At 35.0% G+C, this 19,770-nt stretch overlaps 1 long non-coding RNA gene and 1 pseudogene across 1 annotated transcript; both read right to left on the bottom strand.

Moving 5' to 3' along the window:
• Nucleotides 1-1,452: 1,452 nt before the first annotated feature.
• On the bottom strand, nucleotides 1,453-2,038 carry LOC136417913 (uncharacterized). Its single transcript, XR_010752875.1, has 3 exons — nucleotides 1,949-2,038; nucleotides 1,582-1,830; nucleotides 1,453-1,530 (listed from the first exon to the last, which is right to left on the bottom strand). It is a non-coding gene; the product is annotated as an uncharacterized lncRNA (long non-coding RNA).
• A 288-nt stretch (nucleotides 2,039-2,326) lies between these two features.
• On the bottom strand, nucleotides 2,327-5,935 carry LOC136417902 (eukaryotic translation initiation factor 3 subunit A-like; annotated as a pseudogene).
• Nucleotides 5,936-19,770: the final 13,835 nt, after the last annotated feature.

Here is a 19,770-nt window from a genome sequence, read left to right as displayed (position 1 = left end):
GACCGATGACCAGCACACCGAAAAGATACAGGCACATATTGGTGGTTATTGATGCCTTTAGCAAGTTCGTGTGGCTGTATCCGACAAGGTCGACTGGCACAGCGGAGGTGTTGCATCGACTGCAAAACCAGTCCAGTGTGTTTGGAAACCCTAGAAGGATTATCTCCGATCGAGGGACAGCATTCACGTCGAATGACTTCCAGGACTACTGCAGGAGTGAAAAGATCGAACACTCCCTAATAGCAACAGGAATTCCCCGAGGGAACGGGCAAGTCGAAAGGGTAAATCGGACTCTTATTCCGCTCTTAACCAAGATGGCCGCTCCAACGCCGGAAATGTGGTACAAACACATAGATGGTGTTCAAAAATATCTAAACTCGACGCCGAATCGTAGTACGGGTAAATCGCCGTGCCAATTGCTGTTTGGAGTCGCCATAAGGTTAAAGGAGGACGTCAACCTAAAAGAGTTAGTGGATAACGAGTGGATTACCCAGGTCGAGGAAGACCGCAATGAATTACGACAGGCGGCAAGGAATCATATAGAAAAGATCCAAGAGGAAAACCGCAGAGGATTCAATAAAAGTCGTAAACCGGTCAAGGCCTACGAGGAAGGAGACTGGGTAGCTATTCAGCGGACACAATTTGGGCCAGGGTTGAAACTAAAGGGGAAGTTTTTGGGCCCTTACCAGATAACAAAGGCACTGAGAAACGATCGCTGCCTGGTTGAGAAAGTGGGCGAGCACGAGGGGCCACAGCGAACGTCAACATCTGCCGACCACCTGAAACAATGGGGGATGGGTTTCGGGAAAAGGGGTAGACTTAAGATTGAAGAATCCGACGATGACAATTGAGGGCAATTGTCGCGGCAGGATGGCCGAATGTGGGGTTGTAAAACTGAGTCATGGTTAAGAATCGTAGTAAGCGACCTTCGACGTCTTTTTAATATTGTTTGTGTTATGCCTCTCATTTTTATGACTCCGCATTCTTCCGCGAAGTAGGATGAGTTAGATGGATGGGGTAACGGTTTTTCTGGGTCTCTGCCACCCAGATGTTGACCGGGCGGGGGTGAGAAATCCCGTTACCAAATAGAATAGTTTTTAAGAGAAAGGACGGACCCGGCCAGTCCTGAATGTAAATTGGTGGGCATCAGATCTGGGGCTGCCCTTTTCTCCTTTTGTGTTCAACTGTAAATAAACGCTCACTTATACTTCTACTTCTTTGAACTGTGATTCCCTTTGCTTTGGATATAATCACCATCCTATATCTACTTTAGTGTTGAAACTCAATACCATATTAAGTTGCGATACTACATTTATAACTAACTTTTTTCAATATTCGTTTCGCTAACTATGCGTTTTAATAGCCAACCTGATCAAAGACTACAACTGCATAACAACAGTACCTTGATAATTTGTCTTTAATTATATAATATGTCTTAAAAATAAAAATTCTAACTCGTATTCTAACGACATTGGATTTTCGTGGTCCATCCATCTTCGCTCTCGGCCGTAGGTTGAGACTTTTGGGCTGCTGGAAACTCAAGTTTTAATATGAGAAAATATGATTCATTCAAAAACTTACGTTTCTCCTTAGAAGCAGGACGTTTTTTTTTCAGCAGGACCTTTCTTGTCATCTCCTCCTCTTTTCATCGCCTCGTCACGCCGTGGAACTGTGTCGTCTTTATGCCACTTTGACCCATCCTCACGTGGAGTTCCGCTTCTGGAAGACGGAGGACCTCTACGATATGTATCATCGCTTGCACAACCTAAACGCCAGGGCCTTTCACCATCAGTGGGTTTATGATCGCGGTCATCGCCTCTACGATCATCCCTATAACGTTCAGTTTTTGAAGCACATAAAATATGTAGTCGCCAGCCACCGTTAAAATACAATTTCGGAAAATCCAGAGAACAGGCTACGTGAATAACACTGTATAATACGGACGTACCTCTCATCTCGGCGTTCAAAATAACGTTCAGAATCGTAGCCACGAGGTTTGTCGCTATCACGATCGCGATCATATAGTCTACCACTATCACGATAATCCCCCTTTTGTCCATCTATATTTTCTCTCCGGTCAAAACCTGAAATTAAAAGAACAGATCAATTTTATTTCTATGCACTGTATTGGCCATATATTCAATTGCATTTACCTCTATCTCTATCATCCCTTCTATCTCTGTCGTCCTTCTCGTCTCTCTCAAAGTCACTTACACCACGGGAAATTTTACGCCGATCTTTGTCATCTTGACGATCCCTCTCTTTATCCCAAGACGAATCACGTTCTTTCTCACCGCCCTGTCTCCAACTTGACTACGATTCCGGATTAGCGCGGTGACCTGAAATTGAATATCATTTTTAAACATATTATCATTGCAATAAAAATAAACATACGAGGAGTCCCAACTTCGTTTTTTTTTAAGTTCTTCACGCAGTTCCCGATTTTTGTCCCCTGATACACCAGCCGTCCGCCATGACGATTCTGGACCTTTTCTCTGATCTTTTTTGGCACCTCCTGCATTCGTCCGTCTCCAACCACTAGACTTGTCATCCTTGTCTTTTTCTTCCAGTAACAACTTGCACTCTACAAAGAAATTCAATAATAATTAAGGGTACACACCTTTACGAAACTTAAATTTACCGAACTCTTCTTCTTTTGTTGTCTGTTTGGCGACAGAACGTTCTAACATTTCTCTTTTTTCTCGGTCCTCGCGCTCTCTCTGTTCTTTTTGGACTCTTTCTTGCTCCAAACGTTCTTCGCGTTCTTTATTCTTGTGTGATTTTTCCTCTTCGTCGCGCCTTTCAATAACATATGTTGAATAAATGTACTTGGAACACAACCTAGAGTATAAGGTGTTAATTCTTCGTCACTTTTTCAAAAGTTCTTATTTTAAAATAGTAGATGGCAACGGCTTTTCCGTCATTGTTTCGACATCCTGTATAACAATAAATACCTCTTTTGTTCTTCTCGTTTGCGTTCCTCCTCTTCCTTTTTGTCTTTGAGCCATTGAGCGTATCTCTCTCCCTTGCGCTTTTGTTTTCGTTCAGCTATTTTCTTACATCGTCCTTCGGATAGTCTTCTCAAAATCGCGTAACTTCTTGTACAGTGACTGCCTTTCCTTCTTAAGTTTTGCCAAAAATTCGCCCTTAAACGACATCGAGACAATAAAAACATGTTACAAACATGAACAAATAGTGAATTGCTCCCAATATTTTGTTTGTGAAGATATCATAAACCCGGAAGTGACCTATAAACTGTGCCTACAAAAATGTGCACTCTATAAGCTTTTCAAAAATCATAAAATATTGATAGATTGAGAGAATTTTTAAATCTTCATGTATAATGCATCAGAGTTAACTTTGATCAGATATCACGCTGGATCTAGCAATCGACAATTCACGTATAATTAAGGCACGAGTAATTGCTTACCTTTTCAGCCTTCATTCGGGCCAATCGGTCGCCAGTAGAAACTGTTAATTTTCGTTCGTCGATTGCAGCAGCGATTCTTTCTTTTTCCTACTATTCCCAGAATTGTTGATGTTGCAATTATTTTTCTTTAAGGTTCTCTTGCAATAGCGGTATCTCTTCTCGGCGTTTGGCATATTCAAAGTAGTCCACCTAAGAAAATACACCTTCAACACTCACACTAAAATACAATTCAATATGAGCACATACCTTTTTTCTTGGAATTTGAGTTTAGTCTGTAACTCACGCTATTCTTTCTGCAATTCCTCGGCTTCCCTGGCGGCGATTTGATCGGCATCAAGCTTTTTAATATCATCCTCATCCATTTTACTTTAGAATTTTTTGGCCATGTCCTGTTAGACTAATTTAAATAATTATTTCATGTAGATTAAGTTTAAATGAGGAGCGCATTCAAAACTCACTTGTTGAAGCTTCTCTTGTAAATATCTGTGCTTGATCTGTTCAATTGTATTCTGATGTCTTCTGCGTTCATGTTCCTGTCTTTCCTCCTCTAAACGTTTTTGTTCTGCCAACATTTGCTGACGCTGTATTTCTTCCAAACTGCGACAAATTTTATATGAGACGATAATTAAATTGCAAATAAGAAATAATACCGATTTTGCTCCTCTTCCTCTCGCACGGTGTTCAGCCTCTCAATACACTCCTTCGTATCATCAATAATCTTGTGCCGTTGGAGAATATTTTGGTGTTCCTTTAACTTGTTTTCATGATACTTTTGAATCATTATACTCCTAAGTTTTTCTCGTTTCATCTAGACATTAACATAAAGTGAAATAATCTGTGCTAACTGCACATAATTACAATAGTCACCTTTTTGTTAGGATCGATGACATTAACAACCTTGTTCAAGACAGTGGATATGTTCACAAGCTGGTTACGAACTTGCTCGCTACGCATTACTTGCAAAGTAGGTCCTTCAGGGGAATCCTCTCTTTGACTTTCGCTCAGGTCGATTCCAAAGTTGATACATTGTTTTCCACGATCAATGTGAATCTGATAAAATTGTTCAAATGAATAAAGTTTTTACTGGTTGAGAGCCCAAAATAACTAATACCTGAATGTCATTGTGTCTCACACAATCAACAAGCAATCTTTCCAAGTGAAACGGAATGGTAAATCTTGCCAGTTTAATCAACCTTACAAATTCCAGAGTTTGGTAAAGGTAGGCCACTTGTCAAACCAAATGAACTAAAGTCACATCTTTCAGAGCAGGAATATTCTGCCAAAGAGTAATTCCACTTTCGTCTAAAGAAATTTATGAATATCACAGAATTGCATGTTATTGCAATGCATGCAATAAATACCTGTCTGTATTTGTTGGATCACATTATAGACTCTTGAACACAAATTCGAGGGGTTAAAGTTGACCTCCAGCCAATTACACAAATTTTGAAGTTGGGGATTGCCAGGTTAACTATATTAACGAGAACCTAAAAAATTGAATCTTTAAGATATAAAAAATTTACAGGAGTTTTTAGTTATTACCAAATCTGTTAAGAGACTGATCTTTGTAGGAGGCTGAGTTAAGCCCAAAAAAATGGCCAACCTTTGTGCTTTTTCTAGGGGTGACTTGTCTGTTTCAATGAATCTATCAAACTCTAAGTAAGCAGAGGGCAGTGAAATTGCCAACAAGGTGGCTACCAGAATTCTGAAAATATTTTGATTATTGCTTAGATTAATGAACCAAGAAAAACACATACTTTTAGAGTTTTTGCTGTAGAATTCAGAGACATACTCATATTGTTTGTGAAGCTGTTAGTTTTCAAGTTATTCAACAAAGTAACTTTTTTCGTGAGCCATCCTATATAACTATTTTTACATGATTCAATACCAATTATAATATTCTTCCCTTTCTTTAACAAAAATTCTTTGTATATTTAGACGAAAGTCAAACTTGATGATATAGTTTTCCCCCATAGGTTTTTCTCACCTGCAAGTCATTTTCTGTAATTCCTCCTGAATGATATTCTTCTTCATTTCCTTGCTCAGTTGCAGCAGTTTGAAAAGGGCAGCAGCATGGAATAAGTCACTTTCCCACTTTCCAAAATACTATGGCTAACTTTTGATAATAATTAACCATAATTTTGGGAATTCTTCTCATCATAATTCTTCTCTTCATAATTTGGGAATCTTGGACAGATTCATTAAGTTGTTGATGTCCTCAATAGCCTTGTAGGCTTCCTGCCACAACTCCATTTGAATAGGAAAAGCCAGTTGATGAAGTCTGAAACGATCAACCCTCAATCCAAGCAAATCATTGTATAGAGAAAAAAGTATCTAATCTCAAGATTTAACTGATGCATCTCAGGTTTGGACATGGAGACATTAGTAACTTGGGCAGGCAACTTGCATATGTTTTCTAGATGTTTTTTGTCACTTATCACACAGCTTTCAGAACTCAGTATTAATAATTATGGTCCGCATGGTCCAACAAGGACTGTACTTCATACTTATCCACATTTACCTTATTGACATACTTTCTAAAAAGGTTTTCACACACCACACACAGGAAAAGTGCTTGGTTTATTGGAGTATTGCTGCTGGTTTGAATGGGACCCTTTGGCGTAGAAACCTTCCTGTTCATTGTAATAGTAAAAATCATCGTCTTCTGAACATGAGCTATAGTTTTCTTCTTGTGGGATTTTCAGATTTGAGAGCTTCATTGATAATGTTATCCTCCACTGGATTGACAAACAGATCTTCTTCGAGTTAATGATTGATTGCTGGGTTCATTTTTAAGGACAAATTGCATTTACTTGTAGAGAAACATACACACTATATGAATCTATGAACGCAACAGTGGCCTAAGTTACAAAATTGCGATTTTGGGATTTCGGCCTATTACTAATCCCGAAAATGTATATTTTAAAGCAACAGTAGCCTAAGCCACATTTTCGTGTTAACTACTAAATGGCAGCAGTATACTTACTTATTGCGTTTAAGATTCATCACTCATAGTTGGTACAACAGTGACCTAATCCAAATATCTGCGGGTTAAGCCACTATTACTTTGAGGGTTACTGTGTAAGCAATAAACGTGTATTTAGTAAATATAATAACAAAATATTACTTTTAAAAGCTGCTACATTGGTGTTATGAGATGGCTAGTACTACCGCTGAAGGTATGTATTATTAAGGAATACATTATTTTGTTAGGAAATTTGTATTTGAAAGTGTTATATTTTTTAAAGGTAGGTCTGTTATTTAAGACTATATGTAAGACTCTACCCACACTTATCTTATCCACGAGAATTTGTTACTACAAGCGGCAGCTTTGGACCTATTGCCTTAAGAGGTCCCCAAGAAGTAGAATCATACATTTTGCATTTCGTCAAAAATTTTGTAAAAACTGAGAAGTTAATAATGCACTTGGACCAATGCGGAGACCAAAACCGAAATATAAAGATGGCTGCTTTATGCAAGTACATTGTGTCTTCCCACTTAACCAACCTGCGAAAAATTCATAGTAAATTCTTGGTCAGTGGGCATTTCTACCTGCCTTGCAATCAAGATTTTGGTTTGGTCGAGAAGAACAAGAAGTTCTTTAAAGACATTTTCGTTCCAAATGATTGGAAAAACATTATAAAATCGGCAAGGAAACGACCACCTTTTAAAGTAATCCAAATGTCCACTGCTGACTTTTATTCTACAAACAATTTGGAAAATACAATAACAAACCGAAAAACGTCAATAAATAAATCAAAAGTTGAGTGGCTAAAGATACAATGGCTCCTTTATAAGAATTTTGATCCTTGCTGTATTTATTACAAATACCCAAACAACAATGATGTTTTATTCGATTCAGTAGATATTGCTAGAAAATACTCAACACACGACTTTTAAAAAATTCAACTAAATGTCCTCTACCCAAAAGGGTACAAAATTGACAAAGAGACCTTTCAGAACTTGCTCCATTTATTCCACCAATATATCACCAGTTCTAGAAAGATTTAAAGACCTCAGAAAATCGGTCAGAAGAAATTTACCCTGAAGAAGAATTAAAAGATTAGACCGTTTTGAAAGTTTTCTAATAAAATACCTTAGAACTTGAATTGTGCACTTTTTCAGTAGGTATATAGCACCAAGCAAAGCGACTATCCAATAGTTAGGTAAAACTATGTTGAAAGCACGAGTGGCCTAACCCACATGTTTTTCCATAGAACAAAGTTAAAAAGAAAAGGAAAAAAAAAAACTTCTTTACATCGAGCTTATTGACCCTGCTAATAACTTGGAAGCTATTTATTTTTACATATTATTTATACTTTGCGACATAAAAATAACTTCATGCAGAATTTTCATTATAGATTTAATGGAAATTTTGTTTTTCGGCTTAGGCCACTATTGCGCTCATAGACTCATATTTTAGGAATAATTAAACGCCCTTCGCTATATTGTTCAGATCATTAACCTTTCTTGAATTTATTATTAGAGTCAAGTGGTGTAAAAATGAGACACGTAAAATATGGGTAAAAAATGAGACATTCGAGTAATGCTAAAAAAATGTACATTCTGGCCATTTTCTTATTATAAACAGATAGTAATACTTGTAAAGAAATCATTCCCACAATTTATTTCATCTTTATTTGATAAATGAAGAGATACTAAAATTAAAAATTTATTGCTCAATTTCGCGGTTTAAAACTTTTTATGTGCGCTAAAGGACTTTTGCCGTACGGCCTCGGTACAAACCGATAGGAAATTCGAGAATATTGTTGCGCGCACACATAAGCTACAGGTGGGTGTAGGCAATTCAGTTTCGGTTCAAAATTCGTTGTAGAGTAAAAGTGTCGTCTTTGCGAAGATAAATTTGAGACACACACAGAAGTAATAATGAGACAACCTAGGGGTAAATATGAGAAATAATATTAAGTTATTTTTTTATTTCTATTCGCTACGAATCGAAGATGCCAAAGAAGTATACTGAGGAAGACCTTAAAAAAGCGGCGAAGTTAGTCAAAGGAGAAGACGTAACCTTAAGAAATGCAGCTAAAACCTTCCACATCGATAAATCGAAGCTTAGCCGCTACATTCATAAGAAGAATTCAGGCAAACAAGGGAGGAAAACATCCTTATCATTAGAGGCAGAACAAGATTTAACTTCAAAGTTAATAACCATGGCTCGGTGGGGATTTGCACTAACCAAGCAAGAAGTGAAAGCAGCAGTTCAAACATACGTGCTACAAAACAACCTGACAACGGTTTTTAAAACTGGCCACTCTGGTGACGACTGGTTTAGAGAATTTTGCAAAAGGAATAGACATAGCCAGAAGAAAATAGAGTAACTGGAAAAGTGTCGACGTTTAGCCACTAGTGACCCATTTATAATTTTCTCGTTTTACGACAAACTTGAAAAATGCATACACGACCTCAATATTACATCATCACAATGTTGGAATCTTGAGGAAACTTCCTTTTCGATGAATCCTACCAGAACAGAAAGAATAGCCGCAAAAGGATAGAATGTTCATAGAAGTATTGAAGATTCTGTTAAGGAGAACGTGACGGTGATGGTTTGTATATCGGCAAGCGGACATTCATTGCGTCCATTAATAATATTTTAAGGCCAAAATCTGTAGACTTCGTGGAAAGATACCAATGATTTAGAAAATACCATGTATGGAGTTTCTGACAAAGGTTGGATAACAAGAGCTAACTTCAATGAATAGTTTACCAAATTTTGTACACTTATAACAGAGAGATCACTTTTTGTTTTTTTGAATGGTCATTTGATTCATCTGAATAAATATATGATAGAACTAGCCATTAAAGAAAACATCACATTATTAAAGCTGCCTGCACATTCTGCTAACTTGCTTCAACCATTGGATCGAGATCGCTTTGATCTACTAAAATTAAAATGAAATGAAAAACTAATTGACTGGCAACGAAACAATCAAAGAAAATGAATTAAAAGCGAATTTTTCAATTTACTTTGTTCGATTTAGGAAGAAGGAATTTCAGAGAAAAATGTTATTTCTTCTTTTAAATCAACAGGGATTTTTCCATGTTCAAGAGAGAAATATCCGATAACTAGGCTAGATCCTACAAAACTAAAAAGGTATGAAGCTTTAAGGTTAGAAAGTAATGACCCATTAGATATACGATGTAATTAATTAGAAGTTAATGACACTACAGAATTATAAGACTTCAATATGACCTCAGTCTCCAATGACAATGAAATTTATTTGATACCTCAACATGAGAACGAAGTTCCTGTGCCGCCTCTATACAAACCAAGGGACACCAATTCTACTTTTGAAGCCATCCTCTTGAATAAAATCACTAAAACTCCCTCTACTACAGTGAAACGTCGTAAAGTAACCAGCGGTAGTCAAATACTTATTAGTCAAGAATATGCAAAACTAATTGAAAATATTGATAAGGACAAACAAAAAAAAATAAAAATAGAAAAAGAAGCAAGAATAGAAAAACTAGGGAACGTAAGAAATGGCTCTCTACTAGTTTGGAATCTAATTCAGAAGACGCGATTCAGTATGCTGATGAAAACATCGAAATTACGACGCTAGCTTAACTAGTAGCAAATGAAATTGACACAGAAACAGCTGATAGTGAGCCAGAAAACATGCCACTAGCAGAGCTTCAAAAAAATAAGGCCACAGAGGGAAATTCCGCGAAGAAGAAAGAAAATATAAATCCTGACGATTTTGTTTTAGTTAAATTAAAAAAATAAAATAAAGATATACATTATTTGACCGCTGTAAGAAATCTATTACCCAATGATGAATTTTCTGTTTCCTACTTAAATGCAAGGGTAATAAATTTGTGTATCCTGCAGTTTCCTGAAATAAGTAATTTTTAAAGGACATTATTTTAAAACCACCAGCGTCAAATTGGCAAAGAGGAACTTCAAGAATTGTCGAAACGTTTGCCTTTTCAATTGACTTTGATAAATTTTTAGTTCGTTAATTTGTTTTTTTTTGTACTTTTTAGAGTCACATGTTAAGCCTGTTACTTTTGTTTTTGTAAAGTATAGCAACATTTACTCTAAATATACGTTGTTGGGTACTGGGAGCCGTATGGATATATATATGTGTATATATATAGAGGATATTTATTAAACACACAGATTATACTAGGTCTATACACTATCTACTAAACAACACTACACTGCACTAGAACTGTCTTTTACTATGCTTTGTCTCGATGCACGATACTAGGTAAAACTCCCCCTGTGCCGCGTCACGACGACCTTTTATGTCTCTCTGCAGTCCTTCTAGAAAGGTACGTTCCAGACTTCGCCGGAGAACACGGGAAGGTCTAGACGGTGGTAGAGAGAGAGAGCGTCCGAGTGGCGAGTGTACCGTGAACGAGAGAGCGCGAGATCCACGCTCAGTAACGATCCCAACATACGTCAATATTTATTGTTCTTCGTTAATAAATACGTTTATTATAATTTTTCTTTATTCGGTATTTGTGTTTAAAAAAATATGTCTTCTCATTTTTACCCTTCGCATATTACTTTTAGTCTAGAAGACAATGCGGCCATTAAAACATTCATTTTAAAACTATCTCATATTTAACCTGACATCCCTCATTTTTAGACATTTTCTGGGTTAAATATGGGACATAATTTTTTTTATTTTCGCTTTTTTTGTAGTTTTAATATGGTTTCAACTTTGCAATAGCTTTCTCATTATCGTTTACCGTTTATAAAATTTACCGATTGATTTAAAGAAATCTAACACGTAAACAAATAAAAAGTTCTAAAAAATGTCTAATTTTTACACCACTTAACCCAATCATTTTACTTTATTTTTATACAGTGTGTCGCATGTATGATGAAAACACCCCCCACATTTTCAATATGCTGATTTGCGATACAACTTAGAATATTAAAATCGATATATGTATCTCCATTCGCGCAAATGTAGCTTGGTTCCTTTTCGATAAGCGATATCCATATGTAAGCTACATACATATGTATGTTTTATAAAAAAAAAATTGTTTCAGGTTACTGCGTAAAAGTTACAAGGAATTATCTTGCACGAGATAAAAAAAACTCACCGCCAAAACATCAGACCATATTTTTTTATTGAAGTAAATTTTATATTTAAAAAAATTGTTAGAAATCGCGATTTTTTCCGCCGCCTAAACTGATGTACCTCCTTAAATGCGAGACACCGTATAATATGCATTTACATATTTTTTAATTCAGATGCCGTTTAAAAATCTTCACTATATTTAATTTGAAATTTTTCGAGAGGAAGCAGATATACATATTTCCCATAAAAATCCTATTATTCTGAATTCATGATGCTCCAGATATTTTTTTGTAAAGTGTTGTAAACATTTCCTCAAAATTATTAATTTTTAAACGCCATTCTTTTAACACATCCGATTTGCTCCTTATAAAAGCTACAAATCGTTTACCTTGTTCTTTGATTTTCCGATATAGATACGTCTGATCAAAAAAATCTATGAAACTTCTAATATCTAGTAATTTATCCTTTTTAAAAATTTCCCAGTTGCCATGCTCTAAAAGATAACAATGAAAATTTATTTTTTGTAATTTTACGTCATTTGGCTATCTGAATAGATTTATAAACAAACTCAACATCATAGATATGGGTGCGTTTATAGGTTTTTCAGCACTTAATTATTTTGGTTGGTAACGGTGATATAAAACAATTTATGTGATAGAATTTGGATAAAATAAGAGGCAACTAAATAATAAAGTTTCATTTTTCAATTAACGTTTTACTATCACAAAAAATCCGTAATATAACTAAACCATTTTTCTTACTCAAAAATGTCATAAAAAGGGCAAATTACAAAGGATAGTATAAAAAACCACTTTCATAGCTACTTGTTTTTTTAATTTGAATTCGTGCTTTAAGAACTGTCTTATGAAGCTTGTCTGTCAATCTACTATTAATTAAATGAATTCAGATGTTAAAATTTGAAAAAAGAACTGGTAAATTGACGTAATTTTTAACATTTCATGGAAATATTTCTGTTTTTGTAACTCTAGCTGAAATTGCAGTTCCTGTTCCCTTTCTCTTTTTTGAGATTGAAGCTCGTATTCCCTTTTTTGGGATTCTAGCTCTTGTTCAGGTTTCCTTTTTTGGGATTGGAGTTCATAATACATCTTTATTATAGAGACATCTTTGTCATCTAAATTTTTGAAAATTTCGTCTAAAAGATTTGCCTGAAAATACATTATACAGTGTGTAACAGATCATCATGCAGATATTTGAAAGGGTGGTAGTACACGGTAAAATACGCAGAAAATGTTAATATATGTATAGTCAAAAGCACACAATTTTTGATATACAAGGTGACAAAGTTCAATTTTTTGAAAAGTGTTTTTCATTTTTTTTGTACGCTTAAAAATAACTTACTGAAACTTCATATCCCTGTTTTTTCACAAACATCTACAAGAAAACGGCAAAATCGTTAATCTCCATATGTAGGGTCTTATGTTTTCCAGGGTCATGTGCTATTTTTTGCTTCTTAACTTCTTTTTGGAACAGCTCATATAAACTTTGATTTCACATTTAGATTCCTTCTTCATATCTTTTTACTTTATGATTTTCTGCATTATTTTTGTACCTTTCACCATGTGTGAAAAGTGAGCATAAATAGCTACCGATGCAAATTACAAAAGAAGTAAAAGAAGCAAGAGAAAAACTAAAGCATTTCTTAATAAAAATAAAACTAGAGAAGTAGCCAAAATTATATCCTCCTCTTACTAAGATGCAAGATTTCACTCTGTGCCTCATTTCTCAGACTGTCAAGAACATCTTTCAAACTATCAGGAACATTGCGAATAATTTCACATAATTTCTCAACTGTGTCAATTGGGGTCTGATATACCAATGATTTAAGATGTCACCAGAAAAAAAGTCCAAGCTATTTAGGTCTGGGGACTTAGGAGGCCATGGTTGAGGTCCCCCTTGACCAATCCAACGGTTGCAATAATGTTGGTTTAGGAACTCCCTTACTTGCAGGTTAAAAAGAGTTGGCGCACCATCGTTTATGAACCACATTTGGTTCCTCAGGAGAAGAGGTACCTCCTCTTTTTTTTTCTTGAAATGGGCAAACTCAACTATCATCACTTAATAAACACCTTAAGAACACTTTGGAAACACCAAAAAACAAAATTAACCTCGAACTTAATTTAAACATACACCCAGCTTACTTAGTTTTTTACTCTCAATATTTATTATGCATTCGTAGCTATTTAAGTAAATGTTTCATAAATAGTGAAAGATATGAGAATAATGTAAGAGATCAAAAAGTTAAAGAAGTAAAGAAGGAATTTAAATTTGAAATCATAATTCATAGAGGATGTTCCAAAAAAAAAGTTAGGAAGTAAAAAATAGAACAAGACCTAGGAAAACATAAGACCCTGTATATTCACACCAATAATTTTGATATTTTCTTGTAGAGGCTTTTAAAAACCATGAGGAAATTGATGACGAAATTTCATTAAGTTATCTTCAGGCATACGAAAGAAAATAGCACAAAATGAAACTTTACCATTTTGTATATTAGTATTTTCTTCTTGTTTTACCGAGTACTACCACCCCGTGAAATATCTGCATAATGATTTATTACACCCTGTATTATTTGTAGTAGTTAAACAATTAAAGAATTTATCATTATTGTTGGTAAGGATGTATTTCTTTGTTCGTTTCGGGACGTTTCGGGACGAGTTGACAGGATGGCAGGTGACAGGTGACAGATGCTATTAAGAATTACCAAATTAAAAAATAAAATAGGTTGTAATATTGATTGCATACCAATAAAAACCAATAAGTTTAATATGCCAATTAATTATTACGAAATCGATAGATTTTACACCTTAAAATTATTTTGTATGTCGGTTTTTATTATATTCTAAAAAGGTATCATGTTTCTTTTTGAATGATACGTCTAGAAAACATGTATCAAATAATTTTTATTATAACATTTTTATTTATATTATATATATTTTATTAAAAATTTATTCAAGTATGACTCATTTTAATAATTCGAAAATTTATTGATTTTGTATTTAAAAACCAAATTGTTTCGAATAGGCCCATATAGTATAAACTTAAAAAGACGTTGAAATGGCTTGAGATATTTGCTTTTTAAATATAGGTACCCTTAAAAATAAGGTAAAATCCTTAAAATAATATAGTGTTGTGTGCTGAAGGGGTGTTACCAGTAGTAACATAATTTCATTCAAAAATATTTTATTATATTAAATGCATGATCCAGTTCTATCACAGCTGAACAAGTCATATGACTTTAAGAAATTATTTGTCTTCGGAAGTAATCGGAATTTTCCAAGCTTGAAAAAACTTTGTCCCAATTTAAGCTATGGTAAGCAGCGAATTTGAATTGCCCTGTATGTATAAATGGCAGTGTTACAGCTTCAAAATGGCGTCAAAAAGTGGACTATATGGTAGGTTAAATGGGGGCTAAAATGACGAACCTAATACTAAAACGGACTTTGATAAAGTGCTTGATTTGAACAATACAAGCGCATTATTTATAAGTCGCAAATCCGATGGTTAGCCGTGACAATCATCCCCCTACCCTTTAAGCGTTATTCTCCAATGGTATGTATAGGTCGTTCCACTTCACATAAGAATAATGTATAGTATATCCAGAATAAGAATAGTTGCACGTCATCACGGTGAAAATCCGCTGCGTTGCCAATTTGTAAATATTATACCTGAACATATATCTTACGACATTATCAACTTTAAACTTCTAACTAGTCGAAAACGTTTTGCTTAAAAGTGTTTTCGTTTTACTATTTTGTGTAGTACTAGCAGCTTATTAGATAAAAATGTAAATTAATCACTTGTACAATATAATCATACCCAGCATTACAGGAAAATCTTGCTAAGAGTAAAAAAATTAAAGTGTAAAAAATAATAATTCATTCTGCATCTAAAAGGTCACTTTTTTCTTCACTCACATCCTCTTCAACGTTAATTATTAACTAACCTGAATTAACCTTATTCAAGACATGTTCCTTTTTGTACCATCTTTGAATTACATGTTCCGTGTGTTTGATGGTATTTCGCCATATTTCAGGAGTTGTTTTTATTTTTTTTTGTTTTGAATTGTATTTAATGCTTCCTTCCACATCTGTAGGTTGCAAAACAGTTTTGAAAACTGGTAAAAACCCAGGAACTTTTTAAAAATTCAAAAAATTTGAAATGTGAACAGTGCGATAAAACGTCAAACAAACAAATCGCAAAATAATGTTTGAGTAACGGCAACGTTGCAATATCTTGCCAACTTAATTTATGACGCGAAATTTAAATTCCCACAACGACCCATGTTGTTGTTCCATATGGTTCGTTGGCAATGAAATTACGTCACTTGTGACGTGAAAACATTCTTAAGCTGGATACACTGTATGCTATATGTCGCTTATCTACAGACATTGAATTTCTCCGTCAATTTTAACCAAAGAAGCAAGCAACTACTAATTATAAGTATTTCAGTCTAGAATATTTTATAAAGGGCGTTTCAGGAGGAGATGTACAAACTTCGACATGTTATTTTACTTTTAATTCTAAGTAAAAAAGTTCTTACGAACATAATATTGTGGAACCTGGGTTCACGTAACCATTGCGGACGGGGCACTGGTGACGTCCAGACCATTCCTGTCTCTGCCTTACCGGCCACACTTACCCTTTCCTCAATGCTGCTTGGGGAATCATCACCCCCCCCCCCCCCCCCATTGCCTCTTAACGAATCGAAGAAAGCCTGTTTGCTACTTTTTGAATTATCGTAAATCATTGTTTTACTGTATAACGAATTTATTTACGAAAGAAAAAATATATCGTGTATAATCTTTTTGCCAAAGGGTACCACCTAAGTTTTTCTAAAAGATCCCTTAACGGTACTTTTACAGATTAATCTAGGAAACTCTAACCAGATTACAAGAAAGAAAATTCTCCCTAGGACACTCTACAACTTAAGACCAATTGTACAAGGGGGGCCGTTCTTATGCTAGGTCAACTACAATTAACTTGTGTGTCTCTTCTCTGTTGCCGGAAGTCGTACTAACATTTCCCGAACTCACTGTTTAAGGCGTGTCGACTACGAACTTCTGAAGAATCCGTCGTAAGACCAACCAGTCGGGATCAGCTCTGGGATTTCTGTTCGACCCTCCAAGAACCACTTCACAGATTACTTTACGGGAGGCACTTTTTAACGAATAAGAAGACACATGAGTCGGTGGTTGAGAACCAAGAGCAAGGTCCTAAGACGCGGGGTGCAAAATTGCAAGAGAGCGTCTGTCTCATATTGCGAGTTCTTGCAACTACTTGACTACTCTACTCGAGAACGATCATAAGTGTACTTGGATTATAAGATAGTTATTGGTTCAATAACTATTGGCCGCGTTAAAACATAACGTTTGAGAGGAACGATTTGGGTTTTTTGGTAATCGTGATTACCAAAGTAGCTCATCCCTTATCCAAGGATAATGGGTATATACAGTCTGTCCCAGATAAGGATGAACAGCATGGGGATCTCGGAAACGGTAATAGTTACAAAATGGTTTAAATTGGGAAAAAGTTGGGCAATTTAAAGCAAATTAATAATCTGTTTTTATACCGGCGAAATTCTGAATGGTTACGAAGATATCCGAAAAAAAACGAATTTGGCGGTTTTCGTTTTTTGCAAATAACTCTTATACGGTTATAGTTAGAGGAATAAAAGTTTTACATTATTAAATCACTTTTTTGAGAACTGTTTAGCAGTGTTGCCAGTTTTCTTATTAAATCCTTACTTTCGGAGAAAAATGAATAAACTTTTGATTTTCATATGGGCGTGATATCAATTATTTATATTTTCCAAATGGTCATAATATTCCCTTTTCAGTCATATATTACATTTAGTATTTTTCTCAGAAACTCTATGAGTTATAGTCATTAAAGCATTTTTTGATAAGTCGGCCATGATTTTGATTTATAGTAATGGTACACATTAAATAAATAAATGCTGTAGAAACGTCAAAATTATTTTAAAGTTGTAAAACCTTAAATTTGTTTGACGTGTGCATAATAATGGCTCAAAATTGCTTTTCTAATAAAGAAAAATTTGACCATATTTATACAGTGCAACCTCCTTAATCCGAACACACGTTAATCCAAACACACGATAATCCGAACGGCGAAATCACGAGTTACAGTCCGAACGCTACTTTGATAATTCGAACGTTAATCAGAAAAGAATTGCTTGTTGTCACCGCTTGAATTACGCCACCACTGTTGGTAATGTGGGACTCCCGTCACCACATCGGGAAGTCCCTTCGCTCTATTTTAAGTTAAACCTTTGAATATAAAGATCATCGTGTTTAGCGTCCCTAATGTGTGTATGCGGGTAGTAAGAGATCCGGTTTGGGCTTGCTTCCCAGAAAAATGTCAAAAAGAAAGCACTTAACACTCGATTTAAAAAAAAATTGAAGTATTAAAAGATATAGATGCCGGTGCAAGCTATTCAAGCATTACATCTAAATATGGCATCGGAAAAGCTACTGTGGCTAATATTAAAAAAAAACAAAAACAAGATTCTGGCATACCTCCATGAAAATGATTTTGGACCTTCAAATAGAAAAACTTTAAAGTTCAGTTCAAATCCTAGAGTTGAAAAGGCTTTATTTACGTGGTTTATGCAGGAAAGAACAAAAGGTAAATTCTTATACATATTCCATATTTTTAATACAGGTTGTAGGAATTCCTTTTGTTTTTCTAGGTTCTCCAATTTCTGGAGAAATTCTTCGCGCGAAAGCTCAGTTTTTCTATAAAGAAATTACACAAAAAGATGATTTTAAAGCAAGTTCTGGTTGGCTTCATAAATTTAAGACTAGATTTGGTATTCGCCAATTAAGCATTTGTGGAGAATCACTATCTAGCGACTATGACGCTGTCGTGCCATTCGTGGAAAAACTTATACAATTGATAAAGGAAAAAAAATTGGTTCCGCATCAAATTTATAATGCTGATGAAAGCGGACTTTTTTGGAGAGTTTTACCAAGAAAAACCTTAGCCCATTTCAAAGAAAAATCTGCCCCCGGACGAAAAGTAAACAAAGAACGGATCACTTTTATGCCTTGTTCCAATGCACCTGGATCTCACAAATTAAAGTTATTGGTTCTAAGTAAGAGTGTGAAACCCCGTGCGTTTAGAAACGTTGAAATTCCCGTTTGTTATAGAGGGCAACGGAGAGCCTGGGTAACTAAAGACATTTTTACTCAGTGGTTTCACAATGAGTTTGTACCATCAGTTAGACGTAAAATGAAGAAATTCGACCTTAGTCCAGAAGCAATTTTAATTTTGGACAATGCACCTGGACATTCCACTCAGTTGTCTAGCAACGATAATAAAATTTTTGCACTTTTTCTTCCTCCAAATTGTACACCGTTGATACAACCAATGGACCAACACGTTATACAAGCAATAAAATTGTTCTATCGCAAAAAGTTGCTGAAAAAAATTATCGACTCTGATTGTGATATATCAGAATCACTGAAAAGCATAAATCTGAAGGACGTTGTTTTCTCTTTGGACGAAGTATGGAGATATGTGAATGTTAACTTAATACAAAAATCATGGACTAAGATATTACCGTATGAAGCAAATGCTTGTGACAGTGACGAGGAAGATGAAATTCCATTAGCTAGGCTAGCTAGACAAATCAATGAACCCAATCCCACAGAGCTGAATAACGAACTAGAAGAGATTGTGGATTTGGGAAGAAAGATTGACCAAAACTTAACTAAAGAAGAGATAAAAAAGTAGGTAGTACACGACAAAGCACTCAGCGATGAATTGATTGAGGCTGATATCATTCAAGAAATAGATGAAGATTCCTATTCTGATAGTGACTCTGACGATGTTTCGGAAATTCCACGTTTGGTGACAAGTACTGATGCAGTGTCAGCTTTTAACACTTGTATTGCTTGGGCAAAACAAAATAATGTTCCTGAACATCGAATAATTTTTCTGCAGGAACTGTTGGTTCAAGCGCAAGATGTCGCATTTAAAAACAAAAAACAGACTCAAATAACACATTTTTTTACCAGCACGTCAAATAAAAAATAATTCTTAATTACTTTTCGTTGATATTTATTTAGGTATATGTCAGTACGTAAATACATACAATACATATTTGATAATTTTTAAATTTTTGAAACAATTATTTTGAGTTGTATGTGTCATATAATGTATAAACGTAATATATGTACATAAGTGCTAGTGTTAGGATTTATGTATATCTTGTTAAGATCGGATTAATACATGTCT

This window comes from Euwallacea similis, chromosome 31, assembly GCF_039881205.1.
Source record: "Euwallacea similis isolate ESF13 chromosome 31, ESF131.1, whole genome shotgun sequence".
Lineage (NCBI taxonomy): Eukaryota > Metazoa > Arthropoda > Insecta > Coleoptera > Curculionidae > Euwallacea > Euwallacea similis.
The sequence above is the reverse complement of the archived record's forward strand: the minus strand, read 5'-3'. Positions and strand labels throughout refer to the sequence as shown.